At 42.1% G+C, this 7,470-nt stretch overlaps 1 pseudogene; it reads right to left on the bottom strand.

Moving 5' to 3' along the window:
- Window positions 1-296: 296 nt before the first annotated feature.
- On the bottom strand, window positions 297-1,221 carry LOC118829076 (annotated as a pseudogene).
- Between the last annotated feature and the right edge of the window lie 6,249 nt (window positions 1,222-7,470).

The raw sequence follows: 7,470 nt of genomic DNA, 5'->3' as shown, positions 1-7,470 counted from the left end.
GTATCACTTCAGTAGAGTTCTGAAAGAAACAAGGCATTTTTTTCTCAGAAAGGGGAGGCTTCATTCCAGAGCTGACAAAGAAGGATGAAGAAAATCTTTATATAGTTACCCCAGAAACTTTTCAATCACTTTTTAAAAGTGATAAGGAAAAACAAAATACAAAGCAGACATCATTTCAAAGAGGATTGTAGATAAGGCAAAGATGGACCCCTAGATACGTGATGGCCCAACTGGTTGATCCAGGAGAGGGGAGAGGGCAAGGAAAGGGTCAATTCTCATCCTTTCCCCCTTCCTGCTCAGGCTTTCCCTCCCTTCCATTGGGAGAACCAAAGCTTGGGGCTGGCCAGGGGAAGCACTCAGACCAGGAGCCATAACAGCTACATCAGGCTTTCCAGAGAGGTAGGCAGCAAGGGAGATGTGGCAAGTGTTGAGCCCCTTACAGCAGGTGTCAATAAGAGTCTTCAAAAGGTCCACTTTCTTCTTCCTCAACATAGTCCAGATCTCCTGAGGACTCTTCTTGAAACCTTCTGCCATGGGGAAGTCAGTGAAAGGCATGTTGAGGGAGCGAGGAATGTGGCTGAATTCCAGGGCTTTGCTATTAGTCTCAGGCTCTGTCTCCAGGTACCTCCCCCCAACCAGGAGGCCACCATCTGGAAGCTCTTGGACTCGAGGTTTTCCAACATCTGCTCATAGGTCTTAAGCAGGGACTTGTCAAATGTGGCTTTGAAGACTGTGGGCTTGGGCTTCATGGGTCCCAAGGTCACCAGGTGCCCCTCCTGCAGCCAATTTCGAAGGCCCCATTGAGTACCAACAGTGGGGGGTAGCCAAAGACTGGAAACATTCACCAGGAGTGCTGGCTGTAGAAATTGCCCAGATCATTTCAGTCCTACACCACCAAGTGTGTGCTGTCACTGTTGCCCAGGCGGCCCACGTAGCTGGTGAAGACAGCCTCCCTGGGTAGCATCATCTAGTAAGGTGACTCCTGGTCCAGCACTCATAGATGTTGAGGAAAAAGGTGCCCGGGGTGTGGCGCTCCTGATATTCCTGAACGCATTGCGCTGCCGAGGTGGGTGCCAGGACACAGAGCACCCGCAAGCTCAGGGCCAGTTTCCAGGAGTGGACCAACTTGGACAGCCACTTGGTGGACACCAGAGCCCAGTAGAGCACCTGTTACTGTACCATGGCCAGAGCCTACAGTCTTCTGCCTGGAGGAGGGAGAAGTAGGAAACTGGGAGAACAAAACTAGACTGGCAGCTGGGAGATCAGGAAGGCTGCCAGAGAGCAGGCAGTGGGGAGGAGGGAGAATGAAGACATTTTAAGAAAGGAAGATGAAGAGGAAGAATATTTCTAGTCAGAGGGGACAGACAGTGCAAAAGCATACAGGGGAGAGATGCAATCTGAAGATCAGTTTGGTTGGAGGAGTAATAAATAATGTCTGAAAGGTAAGTTGAGGTCAACTTGTGAAGGGCTTTAAAATATTCGCAGGGAAGCTTATGTGTCACCCTAGAGGCAATAGAAAATCATTGGATTTTATTGGGCAAATGAATGATCAGATCAGACCTGTCCTTTAGGAAAATTACTTTGATAACTGTGGAGGATAGAAGAGAGAAGGGAGAACTTTGAAGCAGGGAGATCAGTTTGTCTGGAGATTGAAAGACAAACTGAAAGAGCCCTGCCCTCAAGGAGTTTAAATTTTATCAAGGAAGACCAAAATGGACACATATAAGTAGAGAAAAATATTTTATTGGTAATTTAAAAGCCTCTTCAGGGACAGTTTCAATTTTTATTTATATCTCAAGCACAAAGCACAGTGTCTTCTGTATAGTTAAGAGGTTAATGAAAGCTTGCTGATTTTAAGTGTTAAGAGCTTGGTGACATTAAACTGTCATCCACATGTTCATGTGTGAAAAAGTCACTCTTAAAATAATGATTAAAGAAAAATCATCCATACACTGCTCATGTCTCCAGAATTGGGACTCACAGTGCAAGGCTTCATTCTCAAACTAAGAGAAAAGTGTGGTTCCTCCATTACGGTATAGTGTTAAGGCCCAAGGGAGATGTATGTAAATTCTTGTTTAACAAAAATCAATAATAGCTCTTTGCATACATCTGAATCCTATCAAGGGAATTGAAGGTATTTTTTTTCCTTAGCAGACTTAAAAAAATGTACCCAACCAGCAACTGTAAAATCAATATTTCCCTTCTGAATTACTTGTTCCTGTTCAGAAGTATCTATGACCTGCCAATTTGATGGATGCTGTGCGATTGCAGACATATCTGTAAAAAATCAACATTTTAACAAATGTCCCAAATCCACTTGACTGCATGGGTGGTCTTGGAGAGCATTGATCTCTAAGGAATCAGGGCAAAAGGGTTTCCAGGAAAATGGATGTATGTAAATATTCTAGCATATGCCAAGGCAGACTATAACAAGGGGTGGCAGCCAAGTGGCACAGTGGATAGAGCCCTGGATTTGGAATTAGGAAGACATCCTCAAATCTGGCCTCAGATGCTTCCTAGATGTTTCACTCTGGGAAAGTCGTTTAGCCCTGTTTGCCTCAATTCTTCATCTGAAAAATCAACTGTAGAAGAAAATGGCAAACCACTCTTTACCAAGAAAAATCCAAAAATGCAGTCACAGAGAGTCAGACACAATTGAAATGACTGAACAATATTTCTCTCTTATTCAATTTTGATTTAAAAATATTAAATAGTGGAGAGCCAAGGACAGTTCCCTATGACAATTCACTAAAGACCTTTTGACTTGGCAATGGAACCATTAAAAATTATTCTTTGTGTCCTGACATTCAACTAGCCTGAAGTTCATGTCTCTGAGATTTCATTTGTCCAGCCCAGCTCTCATGCTTTCCCACAAAAACATATGCTGATATTTTTCCCTGCCTTCAAGAAGCTTACCTTCTAATGTGGGGAGACAACATATAAATAAAGAGGTACCTACACAATACATCCAGAATAACCTTAGTGGGAAAGACTGTAGTTATGGAGGGAAACAAGGCACAACAGAGAGCTGGAATTTTAAAGAAGATCCCCTTTTCCTCTAATATCAGGACAAAGGAGGAAAGAGTGGAGCTTGGTGAAGGGGTGATCTGAACTGTAGAAAAGGGGAGGAGATGCAGGTCACAGAGGGTGGCCTGAATTGTTTTCAGTGAAGCATGAAGGGAGGTCTCCAGTTGAGAGGGCTAGAATAACAGAGGTGTAGGTGACTTGATAAGAGACAGGTTAGAATTCATTATGACAGGAGATGAACAGAAGGTCAACATGATCTCAATATTTACATTTTAGTAAGGGCATGAAAAATACATTTGTTATGTTGTTACTTGTTCTCTCAAACCAAGAATATTTGCTTCCAGGGTACAAAATAGAAAGAATGCAGAACAGCATGCATCAATATGAATATGCCATCTATGTGAAAGCATTTTAGACTATAATTTTGCAATGGATTCAGTAAAACAGATTTACAAGAGGCAAGGAAATAATAAATATATTTGCATCCCGTAATTCATTATTATACCTTGATTAAATGTGGATCATATCTTCTAACATTAGTCAGTGTGCTATTATAATAAAGTCTATACATCAAGGGCCATATTCCAAATGACATTGTAGAAGTAGTCAACTTATCATCTTAATAACCAGGAAGATTAATCTTGAAGAAATATTTAGGAGTTACCATTAGTTTATTGCTTGTTATGGGCATTTTTATGGACATGTTGAGCCTGTTTCTTCCTGTAATGGATTTCTGGCTGCTGGGAGAAATTCTCACATTACTCAGAATACATTCTTCTTAGAACATACGTTGGATGTTTAGACCGTGATATTGTCTGGTAGAGTTGAGTAAGAGCAAAATCAGGTCCTGTCAATTACCAAAGGCTGAAATATCTCTGTTGAATCTAAAAGGTCCAGTGTAGCTTCAGCAATTCATAATGCAAGAAGAGAGAACTGGCAAGGAATTTTATGTCTGATGGAAAACTGATTTTTATTCTCATAGACGATGCAAGTTAATTTGAATAAAGAAGGGCTCATTGGGAGGAATTTCAAATATTTGAGGAGGAAATTTCACAAGTACTCTCCAGTGCTTTAGAAATTCACATTTAAATATGGAAAATTGAATTGCTATTTGTAAATCTTATCTATCCAGGTACTTATCTTATGGAGGAAGAACCCAGCCCGACTTCGCTTTAATGCCCTGCTCCTCTCCCACCTTCACCCCTGCAAGAGGTGTATGGTATAGTGGAAATCTAACTGGGGTCAACCATGAGGGCAAATCCTGTCAGCTAATGTGGGTGATGTAATTCTCCATGTGGAGAGTCAAAGTGGGCTCCCAGGAGAACAGTGATGACATGTAATGGCAGCTACATGGCCCAATGGATAGAGTGCTGGGCCTGGAATCTGGAAGAATCATCTTCCTGAGTTCAAATCTGGGCTCAGATACTTACTAGCTGTATGACCCCAGTTAAGTCGCTTAACCTTATTTGCCTCAGTTTCTTTATCTGTAAGAATGAGTTGGAGAAGAAAATGGCAAACCACCCCAGTATCTTTGCCAAGAAAACCACAGAGTGAATATCTACAAATGCAAAAAGTGCCTCAGAGAGATTGTGGGATGTGGGTAGTCATTTTGTAATCAGGACTGGTTGAAATGTGGTAATAACATGACTTAAGAAGTCCTAATCTGTCCCTGTCATTGCTCCATTAGCCTTGGTGCTTTTGAGGTAGCTCAATGACTCCTTCTCTCATCCTGAGGTATTGGTTGAAAGTACTTTGTTCTGGCTTTCCCTTCTAAGTAAATAACTCTTGGTAAAGGCTACTTTGGTTTAAGGGGTTAAATGTGCTTCTGGTGCTAGTTATTGCCCCTAACAATGGGGAGCACACAGCCAGTTGGGGCCTAAGCTGGAACAATAGAGAAGAGACAAACCAGAACCTCCCACATTTGTCTAGACCTCTAAGAGGCAGATGCAGCCTGCCTGGGCCTGGGATAGAGAAGCTAAAACTTTAGACTACAGAAAGTGGAGAGATCTGGGGTGTTAGAGGATTTGGGTGCAAATTCCCCTTACAATATTTTCTACTTCTTTTACCTGAGGAAAACACTTCACCACGATGGGCCTTAGTTTGTGCCTGTGTGATGAGTGGGTGAGAATAGATGGTTATTATGATTTCTCTGAGACCTAAAACTCTGATCCCATGTTCTCTCCCCCATATTCTATCCTCTTTGCCTCTTAACAATGGGTAGAATTCTCTTCTATTTCTGACAGTAACTGTTTGTCCTACCACTTGGTCATTGGTTATATGATCATAAGTTGGTTTGAGATACCTGAACACACACACACACACCCCTTTCTTAATTGCTTCCTGCAACCTTCTTCTATCCATTGATCTGACAATCTTTCTTAAGTTTGCTGTTGATATCAATGGTTTCCCCCACCCCTTTCTTTCTTTTTTTTTTTCCGTTGAGCCAAAGGCCAGCTGGCTACTCTTTTATCATGTCCCAATATACTAAGCTCCAAATCCCTGTAGATGTCGTTTGTGGCTCATTTACATTGCTGGAATATGCTTCTGATTTCCAAGATGATGCCACAGGCCATTTCCCAGCCTTACTGTTACATGAACCCCCAAAGAGGTAGTCAAACATGTAAGTGATTTTGGAGGCATTCAAAGATTGACCCTTTCCCTCTGCAGGGAGGTCAGAATCACTGCTTTCTATTTGTGTCTACCATTAACTGCATCACCATACGATAATGAGAGAGCCAAAAGCTGCTGTCTCTGCCAACTTGTACCAGCTGCCTACTATATGTATGCTTAGTGTTTGGAATCAAGCATGATGTCTCTGTGGGCCCAAACACTGTGAAATCTTAACCAGCTTTTCTGTCTGGCTTTTATAAGACACAATGTTTTAAACTCACCAACCTTTCTTGGTTTCATTTCAGAATAGATGAATAAAAAAGTGCTTTGGAATATGGGGGGGGTGTATTTCTGTCAGTGTCTGGGAGTGGAAATGTACCTTAGTCAGCTTTAAAAGAACACAATCTCTACAATGGAGAGGTACATTAGTCATCTTTTAAAGAACACAATCTCATGTAAACCATTGTCCTGAGTCTCACGAGGGACTATTAACTCACACAGCCTGGGATTCCATGCTGGGAGACTGACCCCAAAGTTGAGTTTTTGTCTTTGACTTTCTGCTCCCACCTCGTATTAATTAAGAAAAGAAAAAAAACTAAAATTCAAAATAAAGCTCAGAAATATCTTATGTCTGGGGTTGGAGAGTTCCCAATTTTCTCTCATAGGCACTGAGTGGATAAAGGATATGAGAAAAAGATGGGCGTTTGACCTGCGATTTCATTGGTATAGAGGCCTCTCAGGTGAGGAGACTCCCTCTGACAGTGCAAATTGGCGCTTTACATGCTCCTTAAGGGATTTAGATAATTGCCTAAAGAACTGAAAACTTAAATCACTTGCCCAGGATTTGGATCAACTTTATTTCATCCACTGCTGTAAATGCATGGGAGGCAAAGGATCCATGGGGTACATGGACAAAAGCCTACAGACATTTATCTAACCCATTAAACTCAACTTTAAGGACTGGTGAATAAAATCTCTTCATTCACCTAGGGCATACGTTGTCCACATCTGAGCAACCACGGCAATAACACAGATGGCTAAGTCTCATGTCTCTGTATTGGGAATCAAGATGGGCACTTAGTACTTATTCAATCAAGTGCCATTGAAGAGTTTGGCCTTTGTTTCCTTCATTAAATTGGAAGTCTTTTGTCACCTCCTTGCCTCAAGGGAAAGCTTAGTTTACATGGGTTTGAGTGACATTTTTGTGACATCAGAGGCTTTTATACCACGTGGTTTAAGTTGCATATTTGTGACGATTTTAGGTCACGTGAGTGAGTCACATGTGTGACTCCCCTTTGACCCTGAACAAGATATATAAAACCAGGGGTTGGCTTTCCTTTTTTGGAGCTCTGAGCTGCAGTAGTAGTGACACGTGACTCTGAGCCAGCCATTGTCAAGCTCCCCGGCTGAACTCAGACGTTGGTAACTACGAATTTTATTTGGTCTGTTTGTAATTTGATAGTATTTGCTCTGAAGTTCAGGGTGCTGGCTTTCTCCCCTGAACTAAGTGAATGATATATATGTGCTGGATTAAAGTAAGATTGTTAACCCCTTAACATTGCTTTTCTTAGTAAAGCAGATTCAAAGGACCTGGGCTTTTGCAGCATTCTGTGTGCTGGTTGTTGTTGATTTTACACCCCCACAGCAGCTGCTAGCTGAATTGTTGAAACAGTCTCTTACCTGTCTCTCCCTCTCCCTACCCTCTCCCAAGCCGCATGACATGGCTTACATCCTCAAGCTTCAGAACAGACACTGTCCTTTTTTCCTGCTGCTCAAACATGTCTTCTGGCCTACGGGCAGCTGCACGGCACAGAGGATAGAGAGCTGGACCTG

Source organism: Trichosurus vulpecula, chromosome 8 (assembly GCF_011100635.1).
Source record: "Trichosurus vulpecula isolate mTriVul1 chromosome 8, mTriVul1.pri, whole genome shotgun sequence".
NCBI classification, from domain to species: Eukaryota; Metazoa; Chordata; class Mammalia; order Diprotodontia; family Phalangeridae; genus Trichosurus; species Trichosurus vulpecula.
The sequence above is the reverse complement of the archived record's forward strand: the minus strand, read 5'-3'. Positions and strand labels throughout refer to the sequence as shown.